At 46.1% G+C, this 14603-nt stretch overlaps 1 protein-coding gene across 6 annotated transcripts in view; it reads left to right on the top strand.

The window, feature by feature from the left end:
- ZHX2 (zinc fingers and homeoboxes 2) overlaps window positions 1–14603 on the top strand; it is a 76472-nt gene that overhangs the window by 20560 nt on the left and 41309 nt on the right. For 2 of the 6 annotated variants that reach the window (XM_054191630.1, XM_054191626.1), the window contains exon 2: window positions 12366–12437. The exons of 1 other annotated variant lie outside the window; for it this stretch is intronic. The gene's annotated coding sequence lies outside the window, so the exon portion shown is untranslated. Of the gene's footprint in view, window positions 1–4077; window positions 4173–12365; window positions 12438–13524; window positions 13639–14603 lie in introns of all 6 variants that reach the window. 3 more of the 6 variants (XM_054191631.1, XM_054191629.1, XM_054191628.1) reach the window with 3 other exon arrangements.

Raw genomic sequence — 14603 nt, 5'->3', positions numbered from 1 at the left:
ATGGATTAATTAACATTTCAGAGGCGCTTTGAGTTCCTTTGATAGGTGTTGCAGAAATGCAAGAGGGGTTTTTTTTCTTGCTAGACATAGGCTGTCTAAAGGACGGATTTTGATGATGTTGGTTTACCTCCTAAGAGCTCTTTTTCAAATGGAAGACTGTTTAACTTCTTATGTATGTACCAATATGGTGGTTTACTGCCAATTTAAGCCAAATAAAATATATAGCGTCTGGACCAAGACTGTATTTGGTACCTTCACATCATGCAAGCTCATGCTGATAATTTGCCAGTAGCCTCAAGGCTCTGATAGTAATTTGCCAGATGCTATACTGAACCTAATTTGCATCTGTATTTACATAAATGCTTTAATTAAAATTATATGCACCAACCTGAGATAGATGAGCAGCACTGCCTGCTATTTGCTTACATTCCCTGACAATAAAACCCTGCCTTGGCTGTTTCTTGCCGATTATATGACTCGACAAGGCTATTTGAGGTGTGGACTAGAAACTTGACAAATTTCTAGTTAGGCTCTGCTGCAAACAGAGGAGTGACCTTAAGGTTCCAGGACCAAATTCTACCTTCATTTTAGCAGCAGAGGAGATTTGAGCATCTTGATTCTAGGGGTCAGATTTGCTCCGTGGATGCTCTAGGTTTCGGGTAGTTTTGTGCAGTCAGGGTTTACAGCTTCTTGAAGACAATGTCTGCTTTGTCACGCATGCAAAATGTGAAACCCCACTGAGGACAGTAGAAAAACATTTTAAATACAGCTTCCATCAAGAATAAAATTTCTGAGCACTGTTGATCTTTGAAGAGAGCGTTACAGGGCTCCTTATAGGGCAAAGTGCTGTAAATAAAATGGATTTCAGGGCCCAAGTGGGGTCCTGGTTGTTTCAGTGGGACATGTGAGAGCTCATGGCTGAGTTTGGATGAAGGCAGTGGAGACTGGCTGACGTTTTTGCTTAGACCACACATTTAATCTGGAAAATGCAAGCATATAAATACCAATTAAATCCAAGCCGTGCAGTTTACCTTTGTACAGTGGAGGATGTTCTGGTCGATGCTGCTGGGCTGCTTCCCAGTTATTTGAAAGTTGCCATGAAGTGTTGCAAAGGAAAGAAATCGAGTGGCAAAGTTGTGACCGATTTCACAGACCGCTTTGAAGATACACGAAGGACAGGCTAAAGAGAGCCATAACTACTCTGCATGGGTTTGGAGGATTGCTGAGCTTTATTTGAAGGTGTTTACTTACTTAGCTCTATATGAGATACTTCAAAGCCGCTGTTTCCGTCACTGAGAGGTGGTATATAAATCTGAGCGTTACCAGTCACTTCCTCTGGTGACCTCTGACTATATTTGCCCATAGTCATTTCTGAATCCAGCTTGAGAGAGTCCATACAGGTTCAGCATATTCATACATTAACCTGTTGGCCTGACAGCTCTGTTGAAGAGGATAAACCGCCCTACGTATTACAGCCTGCCATGGGATGGGTAGCCAAAACCTGTTTATTGAAGTCCACGTGCAAGAGCACAAGCACAAAAGCATCTATGTTTGTTGCAAAGTGGCCTGAATATTTAAATCCAGAGGCGTTAACGCCAGCAGTACGCAGGTTGAAAGGCGTGTCTGGGAGTTGGGGTGAGTGGGACTGGGGAGGGTGGTTTGGGGTGACCCGATGGCAATAGGAGTCGAGCCCACCCCACTCCCAGGGGCACTGCAGCACCACAGCCCTCGGCCCGGTACAGAAATCGCAGCCAGCAGCGATTGCGGGGGCGATGGGCTGCCGGGGACACCCTCCGCCAGCAGCTGGGGTCTGACCAGCTTTGCTCTGCTGGGACCTGGTGGTCTCAGTCGGATAATGGACGCGACAAAGCCAGATCTGCAGTCTTGCGAAGCCACAGCCCTAATTTAAACCAAAGTAACATAAATAAATCCAAGCTATCAGTCTTGCTTTACCTCGTCCGTAATAGGAGGATGAAAACACTTCCCCTATTAAGTTCATTACGGCGGCGGGGGGGTGCTCTGAGGCTCGATGGGGCGGCGGGGAGGGCAGCTGAAGGAAAGCAGCCCTCATTTCCCTGGGTGTGAGGGAGAGGAGGGGACGGTACTTGCTGGTTACTCAGTCCTGCTTTTTATGGTCACTAACTGAGGCGAGGAGTGCGGGCAGAGCTTGGATCCTCTCCGCTAACGAAGCTTTTTCAACGTGATGGGAGCAGATGAAGGAGAGGGCCTGGGATGTAGCGCACAGGGAGAAAAAAAATGCCCCCCAGGGAAGGTGTCCTGTCAGGGTGGGATATGTATTTGTGTCTACCACCATGGAAGTCCATCAGCCCTCCCCTTTCCCCTCTGCCCTCCACACCACATCTCCCAGCCCGGCCGGCACCTCCCTGGGGAGGGCAGTATGGCGGCTGATGGGCACCAGCTCCAGAAAGCTGGGGTTTGCAACCGTGCTTCGACACTAAGACAGCCACTGGTTTGAATATGGACCAACATCCAAGGTGTTGGTACCTCTGTAGGTACCAAGTTTTGGTACCTCTGGTTTTCTCTAGGTGACCTCTCGGTCTGTTTTGAGGTGGGAGAGCAAGGCAGGGAGGGGGTTCAGTGAGCAGCCCTGCGTTTGGAGAAGGTTTCTTTCAAAAATCATCATGTCTGTTTGGTTTTAAAATTCACCGCTAATGCTTTAAGTGTAGCAAGTGCCGTAAGCCAGCCTTTAATCAGCCTGTGCGTATTTTAAGAATTGTGCCAACTGTTACTGCCTCAGAGGTACCTGGAGATTTGGCCGAGAGAAGCCTGGCCTAGTTTTTCGGGGCAGCGAGCAATGCCGTTTTCATTTCCCTATTTAACGTGCGCTTCCCCGGTCTTATTTTTCAAGGGGTTTTCTTTGAAAGGTTGCAAAGCTCCAAGCCACCCGTTCATGCATGGGAGAAGAGAGAAGTCAGGGTGTAATATAGCAATAATTCCTGCAGTTAGAAGTATATTAAGAACTGGACTTCAGCCATGGATGGAGTATGGAGTGGTGGGGTGCGGGAGGGTCACCCCTGGGCGAGGGGACCTGCGGCCTATGAAAAATAAGTGTAGAATTTACCGGTGAATTCCTTAATGCCATAACATCAGTCCATCTTTCAGGGAAGTGCTGGGATGTGCTGTCTGGGAGGGAGGTGGGAGAAGGGTCGCTCTGTGATGGCAGCTTGGTCCTCTGTGGATCATTGGTTGCAGTTGTGCAACACTGAAGGCAGCATCCAGCAGCCTAGTCTGGAACTGGCACAGCTTCCCTAATGAAGACAAGGCTTAATTGGGTAAAATCGTGGCGAGAACATGTTGGGGTTTAATCATTTGCATATCAGAAACCGTTAAGCTGTTAGGCTGGGGGTTTTGTTTGTGTTACACAACTGATGTGGTGGAAACGATTACTCATCTTTCCATCTCGGCTCTGCAGACGGGGAAAACGGAATATAAAAAGGCTGAGGGATCCGTCCTGACAATCCTCTGGATCTTGAGCATGCCAGGCGGGCGTCCCAGAGCCAGGAAAGAAGTGCTTGGCTTAGCCAGACCCCTCTTGAGCTCTGATGTGGGAGCATGCGTGCAAATGGCCCCATTGGTCATCTACCCGGGTCCCTGGGAAACGAGGTCTTGCCAAAGCGGGCACCCAGGTTCCAGCAGTAGCACACTTGCTAATCAGGCTCTTGGGCAATGTGTTGTTATTCCCAGCATCACACCACCACCAAAATATGCAAAAAGCATCTCTCAGAAGTAAAAGGACTCCATCCTTGAAAAGCACTTAAGAGGCAGTTCATTAGTGCTTTGTTTTCACCAAGAGTTAATTAGACTTCCCAACTACTTTATTTATATGTTTTTTCTGCTGTCATTTGGAGATGGAAGCAAATTTTCTGAGTGACTCCTGTTACAAACTGTCACCCATTGGTAGGCATCCTCTGGTAGTGTCCTCTTTCCATTTCCCACCCATGTGTGCGGATGAAGTTGATACGAGACCTTCAAGATGCCTGCAGCAAGTGACCTCCTCCTAACACGGGATCCAGCATTTTGTCACACGAGGCCAGTTCTTATTTATTTCTGTTTCAGAGCGCCTCAAGACACACATCAGGTTGATGAAACGACATAAAGCGAAGCTGGAGGCTGTGCCAAATAGTTCATAACCATGGAGCAAAACTTGGCAGGTGGGCAGAGAAAGGGAGGGGTGAATTAGTGGTAGAACTTGTGTGTGAGTATGTCTAACGTGTTTGTCTCATCATGTTAGCTTTCCTAGATGTTGTCAGCTGTCTTAAGTTTTGTACACCTAATAGCAAAGATGTTAAATAGTGTTTAATAAAAACAGAAGCAGTATGGGAAGAGGGCATTTACTGAATTTAGAAATCAATCCAGATGCTTGTTCACTGTTCGTTAGACTTTATTATATAAAAAAAAATACCTTTTTGATTTGGAGTCACCCAACAAAACTAATCCTTGGCTCAGACGGATGTTTGACTTAAGTTCTGATGTTCTCTTTTTCTTCTTTTTAAACTAAAAAAACCTTAGCTTTAAAAAAATGATATGGTATTTGCAGAATCAATAGAAAAGCTGACCCAGATAAAAGTGCGCAAAAATTGGTTTCATGCCCTAGAACTTTTCCTGCATGCTTTTTGATGCAATGTATCTGATCCTTCAAAAAGGAGGTAACATACAGTGATCTCAGCAGCTTTGAAGAATTGTTCTGGAAGAATAACAAGGAGCACCAGAGAAAGGGGTGTGCACGTGTACTTTTTTTTTTCCCCCTCATTAAATATATCGTGAGATGGAAGAAATTAATGTCATGTTGCTGGTTATGTGGAAGGATAGGATCAATTTTCTATGAAATCTGGTTTTGTCTGATTTTTAAAGGGTGAAAGTGCATTTCTCCTGAAGAGCTCTTCACAGTAGGATGTGAATTGCACTTTATCTTCCTTGGTTCAAACCTGCTCCTACTGGAGTAAGCGGCAAAGGTGTATCCAAGTAGTAGCAGGATTCACTCTCAGAATTGTAATGATGCCCTGGATCCTGATTCACGTAGAAAGCTGTAAAAAGCATCGGCTGCAACAGATGTATTCCAATATAACTAGGATCCAAATCTTAATTTGATTCAAATACAGCACTTAGATCTGCGGGAATCAGACTTTCAGTGTCTGAACCTGTATTGCCTTGGCTCCCAGGAACGTCCCAGGCTGTTTAGGGCTGTGGACCCGAAGGCATAACAAATCAGCATTCAGTACAGGCGTCGCTGCAGTGAAGGTGATAAATTGATAGGACAGATTTGTGGAACCACGAGACTGGCAGGCTGTGAGGAGAAAGTTTCATTCCAGCCCTTTGTATTCGCGGCCTTAAAAAAAATGTTAAACTCTAGCTGGAGGGGAAGGGTGGGCCTGAAGTTACTGATTCTTAACAGAATAAGCAGACGCAGTGCCCAGGCTGTGCTGGCTCTTCCCAGGATAGGGAGAAAAGGCCACAAAAGCAACTGCTTCGTGGGGATTTCCACATGCCTTTCCAGTTCTTGGGGTTGGATGCTGTTTTTCAGTGCTCGGTGTACGCAGATTGTCCCTTTTCGAAAGGCTGCGTGAGCCGGCGCTGTGTGTCCGGGGCGCAAGTGCAGCAGGGCAGGGAGATGCTCCGGGAGATGCTCGCCGCAGACAGGCTGCTCCGGGTGTTTGCAGTGAGGAGAGCGGGTGAAGCTCAGCACCAAGCGGGACCGTACATCAATGTGTAGGGGACTCCGGCCAACCTTTCCTACCGTCTCTTTGTTGCTCCTTGATTACTAGTAGCTGCAAGTAGGTCACCTTGCATGAATATAGGGGCTGCTGACCCAGGTGCATCTCACTTAACTTTCCAAATATAGACACATGGACACTCTTGCTGAAAATAAGAGACTCAATAACACTTAACAACACTGGTCTTCAAGAGCGAATGGAGCACTAGCACCATTATTTGAACAGAGTGCAGTGATTTCTTGCTTTATATTTACACCCCGTGCTCATTTCGTTTCTTGTACTACTTTTGCGCTGACGGCTGCTATGTTTGGCAGGAATTTGCAAACACGCCGGTGCTTACAGCCAAAAGTAGGAATGGTCTAAACAGCCGGAAAAGGGAAACCCCTTCCTCTTGTATTTATTTTTATAACAGCAAAATGTAGTTGCTGGCTGGCCTTGATCAGTCTTTTTTTTTTTTTGCCTTTAAAGTTGTTTTGTTGGTTTTTTTTTCTTTTCAGCTTGGGGGTTGAGGGAAACAAAAGAGAGAATGAATTAAGAGCAGGAGAAAAGAGTGTCTGCTGTTGGGCTGTGTCATGTGGTGAGGAAATCAGGCTGAAACTGGAGAGACCGGGCCAAACCTAACAGCGGTACTGGGAGGCCTCAAATTGTGTCACTCTGACAGCGGATCTGAGCAGCAAAAATAGCCAGTGATGTTTGTGGCTGCAGTCTAGGTTAAAGAGTGTTGTGCACACATGAAGGGATGCCGATGGGCTGCTGCTCACGTCACTTGCCCCACCTGCCTGCTTGGTACCTCTTGTAGGTGCTCTCAAATGATGACCCCCATCCTTTCCAAATTGGCAGATGCATTTAGACCCTGGGGACTGGTATGAGTTAGTGTGCTTTTGTGTTGTGTTCACTTCAGTTCTCTCTCTCATTGGTCTTTTCCTCCCTAGCACTGCTGTTGTTATGAGACTGGGTATTTGGGGGGGTGAGGAAGGAGTGTGTGACTCTTGGCTGGGTCCCCTGTGTACACCATATGCTGTGTCTCTTGAGCAAACTCGTACAGTGACACCTAGATGGATCTGAACACAGGGACTGGACATCCCGTGGTGTTGAAAATTAATTAGTGGATGAACAGTCAGCAGCTAGGTTGTTTAAAAATAAAATAAAAGTTATTGCTGTACATATGTTGGGCAGCAAAAGCATCCTACAACAGTGCTACTGTAGCAACCGCTGTGTTGGAAAACAGTTATCAATCATGGTTCTGGCAGAGGAGGGTCTGACAACTGTTTCCCAACACGTTTATTACTATGGGCAAGCCTTTAGTGCCCGGTCTCGTAGGTAACTAACTGGAGGGTGACAGTCTGAAATGCAGGGTTTAAGAGGAATAATGTGAAATAGTTTAACTCTACTAAAAGCCAAATGAATTAATGATGAACTTTCTGTTGGCCAGAACCCTACAGGACATCGCGCTCTCTCTGGTTGAATTTTCTTATGTGATCAAACAAGTCTTCTTGCTTTAAAGCTCTTGCTGCCAATTTAAAATAGTATACGAGACTGAGATTTCTCACCCTTCAAGAAAACACTTTGATTTGTTGAAGGAAACTAGGAACAGTTAAGGAGATAGATAGAAAAGTAAGTAATATACCTTTCTCTGCGCTGACATCCACAGCTGGGGGATGTGTTGAAAAGTAAATACAATCTGCTTTGAGCAGTGCTTTCCCATTCTCTTTCATTTTTGTTTAGTTCTCTGGTTCTCGACGAACTAGACTTAACGACAGAAAGTGAGGTGTGGAAAGGCTGCATGACCCGAGCAGAGATGCGGGGGAATACATCCCCCCATGCTGGGGCCGCAGGGGTTAATGTTGTTGTTTGTTTGCACATTTTTAAAGAAAGCGCTGAGATGAGAAGCGGTCCGTCTGTCCATCCAGTGCCGGGGAAGCCATGCCAGGACCCTCACCAGGCCCTGCCTTGCCTTGCAGCCAAGGCCAACCACGGCTGCTGCCAGCAGCCAAACCACATCTTCTTACAGGAAGGTGCTGCCTTCAAGTAAAACTATGGATAGACACATCTCAGCCCCCGCCCCGAGCAGCCTGTGGCCGAGGGCTCGGAGCAGTCCCCTGGGAGCACTGGTTGGGCCAAGGCGGCCTTGGTGGCTGCCCAGGCTGCCTGGCTCAGATGTCCACCACCCTGGAGCATCGCTCTCGTGCTTCTCCCTGGTGGGATGTAGGAAGATCGGTTTCATCCTGATAGAGAGCCTGTGTTCTCAAATCTTTTAAAGCTCTGAGAGAGGGGGAATAGTTTCTGTGACAGTGAAATCTGCCTAAACCTACAAAACTTTTTCCTTTAATTTTTTTTTTTCGAGACAGATTATTTGCTTTCTGCTCTTATTTACTCTTACTTTGCTGTTATCTGCTCTTTGCTTATTTTTATGCTTCCAAATATTTCCAGAAGCAGCTGGTAACATTAAGAAGGCACTGCAAAAAGGGGTTTTGTCCATTCATGTAGTTTATAGAAGTTTTCCTGGGGGAAGCAAAGGCTGGAGAGCTGCAGCATGCTGCAGCCTTGGAGTGACTCCCTGGGGCAGCTTCTGCTCACAGGTACCTGCAAATGGTGCAGCGTTGATTAAGGCCTTGTGCACGTAGGTGTCACACTGCTGAGGTGGGGAAGATGACCCTTGGCAGAAGCCTCCTACCCTTTGTTTTCCAGGTCAGCACTGGTGGCATTCCAGGGGAACCACCAGGGCTGCCGTCAGCAGCTGCTGTGGGGTGGAAATACCCGTCTCCATTTCAGCTTCGTTCAAAAGGCTGGAGAAAGGTGGCTAACAGTTGAGTGGGGCAGGGGTAAGACCGCTGGGGATGGAAAGCTGCGGGGGATATTCCTGAGCCTCTCCAAGCATCACCGTCCACACGGGGGGTGTGTGCGTACACAGAGATATCAGAGCACTTCTGGGCTTTTTACTGGCTTTTTCACCACTTATATAGGTATTTAATGGAAACTCTGCATTTGTGTTTTCTGCATTTGTCTTAGGGATGGAGGCAGGGATGGGTTAATGTTATTAGCTTTATTAAAAGGTGTTGGTGAAGGATGCTCATGACCACGTTGCTCCCTTGCGCTGACATCTGCCATGTTTGGTGAATGTTTAACGAAGACCAGCCCGGCAGCTGGGAACTGTTGGTGTACTCGGGATCCGACGGAATAACTGGGATTTTCAGCGTGTGGATGCAGACGACTTTCAGGAACGCTTGTATCTGCTAATCATGCTGTAATAACAGTCTGCAATCCACGGGCTGCAAACCCCCCATTTCCGACACAGCTGTGCGTATTTAATTCAATAGAAGGCATTTCTAGTCTAGTGTTAGAAGTAATTCAGATCGCTACGGTAGTAATTTTGATCATGGTAGTTTTTAGGGAAATCTAGGTATGAGCTAGACTGAAATGTTAATAAATGCCTAGTACCTTACAAGCGCTGGGGGGTGAGGAGCGGGGATGAGCCTGCACCCCAGCCTTGCTGTATTCCTGCCTCGCTGAGGCAGCAGCATACCAGGGCTCATTAGGTTGATGAAGGAAAAGTGGCCCCAACCTATTGCCTGTGCCACGAAATTTTGGGCGTTGGGGCAAGCGGGTGATGGGAACGGGTCACCAGCAGTGCCAGTGGGAAGCGCTAAAGCCTCGTGGGGCTGCGGAGGGTTCGCATTACGGGCACAGCCCGCTCCAAAGCAATGCTTTCGTCAGACTGGCAGCAGGGTGTAAGCCACCGAGTGGGCAGCTTTCAGGAAAAGAGGTCTGGGGGAGTTCGGAGGTTATTTTTCTTTGGCTAGAGCACAGCTGGGGAAAGCAAGTGCTTTCAGGACTCCCAACTCCATTTCTCTCTGTAAAATGTTCTTGTGCAAAATTGATCATTTCTGTAGGTTGAGAGAGTCTCAAAGGAACTTTTCTGTCAAGCGTCTAAAAAGTACCGTTATTTCTCTTCCCTGCCTTAACAGCAGCTCGAGATTTACATTTTAGTTCACTAAAGATACCTCGACAATCTGTTTTTTGAAAGAAATTTCATGGCGAATAAAGCAAACTAATCCCATTTTCAGGTGGTTAGTGCTGTAGTGTTTGGGTTGCAGGAACTGTACAGAGTGCTGGTGTTTATCAAGTTACATACTTTAGAGAAGTATTTTTTAAATCGTTTTGTTTATTTTGGTTTTTGTTTTGCCACAAGATGTTACTTTTTTTGGAAAGCATCCAGAATAACGAAGCAGCTGGTGGCTGAGTCTCCTGCTCGGTGCGTGGAGAATGAAGGATGGCTGGGGTAGCAGGAGTTATCCTCTGTGTGCTGCGGGTTGCGTACGCACACACACGTGGGCAATTCCTGTGAACCAGGTGGTGTTTGGTAACTCATAAACCACCGTCACCTGTTTTGCACATGTCCTCACCGGGACACTGCACGGGAGCCAGTAGATACGGATCTCCCTGGCTCTTGGTGCTGACTGTGCTGGTGTTTCTGTGGCACGGCTGGTGCAGGTGAGGACGCGACGCCTGCATGAATGCCCTCCTGTGGAGTGGGGAGGTCTGGTCTGAATACGCCTGATCCCAGACGTGTGATGCGTTTCAGGGAAGCGATGCTGGGTTGGAGTAAGCATGCCCCCATGGGAGGCTGCTCAAGAGCTGCCCATGCAGGGATGCTCAGGACGAACAAACTCAGGCAAGAGTTTTCTTTTCATTCGTAATTACCTACATGTTGCAAAAAAATTGATGTTTCTGTATGAAACGTGTTTGTGGCACCTTCATTTCACTATTGCCTAACTCCAGGCTTTCAAAAGCAGTAGCAGATCTCCCAGAACCATGAAATTGTTTAAAAGATCTGAAATATGTATGTATATATATGTGTATACATATATTACCAACTTGTTTCTGAGCTGTTATGTTAAACCAAATCATATTCTCATAGCCACAAGGGGTAAAAACTTTTTGCATACTTTCTGAAGAGGATTGTGCGGTACGAGTACAACAGCAAGGGACTGGATTTAATAACCCTGGAGATTTCTTCCTACTTTATGTTTCTGAAAGCAGAGATAGATCCTTACAGAAACTTCAGCAGCTGAGTCTTTAGGAAAAGCACCAAAAATTACGAGACTCGTTATACAGTCCTAAGAAGGAGTGGCACCATACATACGTATTTATTTTAATTAACTTTCTAAGCTGTGTTGCACTATAGGCAATTTTGTTGTTCTTTAAAAGCGTTTTATTCATAGGTGTGGTTTTGGTCCTTGTTGGCAAGATGTAGGATCACTTTTGCACGTTGGACACAGCACTGAAAAGGCAGGATTTCAGGTAGTGGATTTGGTGTAAGATAACTGGACTAAGCCCATTAAATAAAGAAACTGCTAGGCCCTGAGCTTGCAGCCTGTGATGGGAGAATGGGGGATCTGACCCAAAAGAGGGAGGAAGGGCAGCAGAAGGCAGCCTGCTGGGTCCAAAACGGGGTGGAGGTGTAAAGAGCACAAAATCTGCAGCCATCCCATGTGTTTATTTCTCTTTTACAATTCAGTGCAACTAGCATTTTTTTGCCGTACTCAGAGAGGGAGCAAAGCGGGAAGCAGCTTCCTTTTTATCTATGAATAAACATGCAGCTTTTTCTGTTCTAAGCTCTTAAAAAATGGGTTTGCTTGTGTAACAGCACCTGGCCTCCCAGCTCCTCCAGTAGCCGTGATGCTCCTTCAGTAAATCAAGTCATATCTTCCTTTGAAAAGAGCCAAAAAATACCTTCCTAACCTGCTGGGAAGGAGGAAAAGACTGTAGGTGATTTCGTTCGGGTTTGCCAGCTGACCTTCCTCTGGCCAGATAACAAGAGCATGGAGTTTCGCACTCAAATTCTTCAGCTTGAGCTGAAAATACAGGTTGTGCTCTTGGCGCTGCTAAAGCAATCGATAAGCTTCTGCCTCTTTTCTTGAGGGAGAAGCAGGGTGTTTTGTTGCATGTATTTCTTTTACTGAGAGCGGTCCCATGACCGATTATTATTTTCGCTTTACCTGTTCTTTGCAGGCCTGCAGGCACAGTGTTTCTCAGGTGTGTATACAGCCGCTGCCAAAGGGGAAATTTTTTATATCAGTTCTGCTGTTGCAGCTACTGAAGCTAAACCTTCCTCTCCCATTTCTTTAGGGGAGAAACAAAAAGGCAAAAATGAGGAAAGGCAACTTTAGCTTTGGGACACAGCAGGTGAGTCCCTTTAGGGAAGAGAAAGGCAATTTTGATGGCATTTTGTTGAAGTTGCCAGTAGCCAAACAGAACTTGTTCTGGTATATGTCTGCTGCAGCAGATGTTTTGTGGGTATTTCTGGTCCAAACCGCAGCGGTGGTATCTTAGGACATCAGCGTGTGAGTGCTCTCCACTGCCTGCTCGGCCTTAGAAATGTGGAATTTTTTTCCCCCCAAGAGGTCCCCCACATTCGTCGTGTTACTGTAACAGGGCTGGAGCACCAAATCTTTCAAATTCTGCATCTGTCAGTGGTGGTCAGTGGAAAAGGGAATTGCTGCAATTCCTGTCAGTCGGCATTCCCGGGTGCTGGCAAAAAAAACTGAATTGCCAGTCAGAGAGTGGAAGAGATGACTACTATTTTCTCCTCTTTTTTTTCCCTGACTTACGTGGCTTTTCCCTCTTTTGTAGGTATTAGAAGTCCTGCTCGCCTTCGAAGAGGCATAAGTACTGTGATTCCCAGGATGTAAGAAATGCAGTGCTGTGAGTAGGGTTTTTTTTTTTCCTATTTTCCTTTAAATGAGAAACCCAAGCTTGCTCAAACAGAAGGAAGATTTTTCAGTTTTTCTTTTAAAAAGACACTTTAAGAAACATTTACAGCAAGCAAATCCAGTCTTTTGGAACCGGTTGTGTGCCTTTGGCACCTCTTCGCAACCCACAAAATAAAGTCAGCATTGTATTACCTCATAGGCTGAATAATTATCTCGCTGCAGATATGAACCACATGAATGCATTTAACTGAGAATATGGTCAGCAGAATGGACCATTAGCACCATCTGAAGCTTATTTGTTGTTTCCAAGCCCTACCAGCCATTGAAAGACAAAATCTTGCCGAAGAGTTGAGGCAAGGCGTTCCTCGGGAAGAGAGCCTGCCTCTTCCGAAAGGGGAGAAGGGCACAGATTTGCTGTGAGGTTGTTTTTGTGTGTGTGCAGAGCACCCCAGCCCTATTGGAAAACTATCCAATATTGAGCTCTTCCCTGATCTGGTAAAATAGCTTTGGAAAAGCTTTTACACTACAGGAGATGCCCACATGCTTGGCTCCCTCCGTTGCTTCAAAGCAGCTCAGCCAGGAGCTTTTATATGTATATATGTGTGTGTGTATATATATATGTAAAAATACATTTAACGAGCAGCTGCACTGTGGCCTTTTCCTGTGCATTGCTAAAGGGTCTGGGCTGTGATTTCCCATCAGCTGTGGCTGGTTTGCAGCTCTCCAGGTGGACCAGCCAGGGCTGCACTAGACCGACCTCGGCAACCCTGGCTGGAACTGCTGGGCCGTGTGCCTGGCACAGCGTGTGCTCCTGGGGCAGCTCCTCTGGACTGGTGCTGGGGGGCATAACAGAGCTAAAATTTCAACTGTGGGTTCAGATGCCATTGCTTTGGGCTTTGCTGCTTTTCTGTAAGTAAATTTTCTTAGCAGAGGGGTTGGGGGGTTGTGTTTAAATCAGCCAAACTCCTGTCCCGGTTTTACACTGTTCTGCAGTGATGGAAATCTATGGTTACTTGGATATCAGCAGAGTTTTGTTTCCATTTTTATTTCAGTGGTTTACAGCCTGTGTTCTGTTACAGCAACACAAACCTATTTGGGCTAGAGCAGAACAAAGCCCCAAATTGCAATCAGCCTGGAAGAAAGAAAGGGTTATGTTTTGTTAACAGGAGGGAAACCAAGTCCATCAGTGTTTGGTAAGGACATGCTAAAAATTCCTTAATAAATACCTAAAAATCATTCAGAAACTAGTAAGCATAAAGGATGAATAGGGAATCCTCCTTTTAGCCTTTTGTGAAGAATAGCAGCAATGAGTGCGGTTACTGTGAGAAAAAGTATGTGAAATTATGACAATGTTTTGCATTGATCCTCCCTCAGTAGGGTCCATAGCTCATATTCTCCCTTTGAATCACAAACATTTTCTCCTAACTCCTTTGTGTTTAAACTGCCACACAAGAACTGCTAATTGAGCTGAGGGGTTTAGCTTTTGTCAATCGCTTACAAAGCGTTGCACAGGATGGGTTCTGCCCTCTTTTTTTTTTTTTTTTTTTTTTTTTTTTAAAAGCCATATTGGCTCTGGAGTGAAATGACGAGTAGATTTAGGTGAAGAAAATTAGAAAATTCAGCAGGAAGATGCCACGTGTCCATACTACGTCTCTCAAAGTATATCGATAAGCTAGAAAAGCTCTTTGGTCATCTCAAAAGCAAAGTTTGCTTGGGTTTTTTGCTGATAAGTAGGCAGCGTTGAAATTTGGCAAGTGCTTCTGAGGTCCTAATGAATCTGTGTCCTAATGCACCACTGTGGTGGTTGTTTCCACAAAAGGAATAAAGAAGGGGACCTGTTCCTGCTCTTTAAAGGTGGACTGCTAGTCCCAGGTAGATGTTATCTGTGCTGTTAAGTCAAAGCAAAGCAGTGATGCTGAGGGTGGCACGCAGTACACAGGTGCCTCTGATATATCAGAGCTGTGGTAAGAGGGTGAGAGAGAAAACAAGAGCAGGCTGCATGGAAGCTGCCCAGGTAACTTATGTATGGTTTCAGATGGCCCTGAAATTATTGCAGGGAGATGCAGTTGTTGCTCAGTGGTGAAAGGAGAATGTAAATTCCCATTTACCCGCCTCCTGCTGCTGTGGTGTATGTGCGGCTGCGTGGCAGAAGCCTGAA

Source organism: Rissa tridactyla, chromosome 2 (genome assembly GCF_028500815.1).
Source record: "Rissa tridactyla isolate bRisTri1 chromosome 2, bRisTri1.patW.cur.20221130, whole genome shotgun sequence".
Lineage (NCBI taxonomy): Eukaryota > Metazoa > Chordata > Aves > Charadriiformes > Laridae > Rissa > Rissa tridactyla.
The sequence above is the reverse complement of the archived record's forward strand: the minus strand, read 5'-3'. Positions and strand labels throughout refer to the sequence as shown.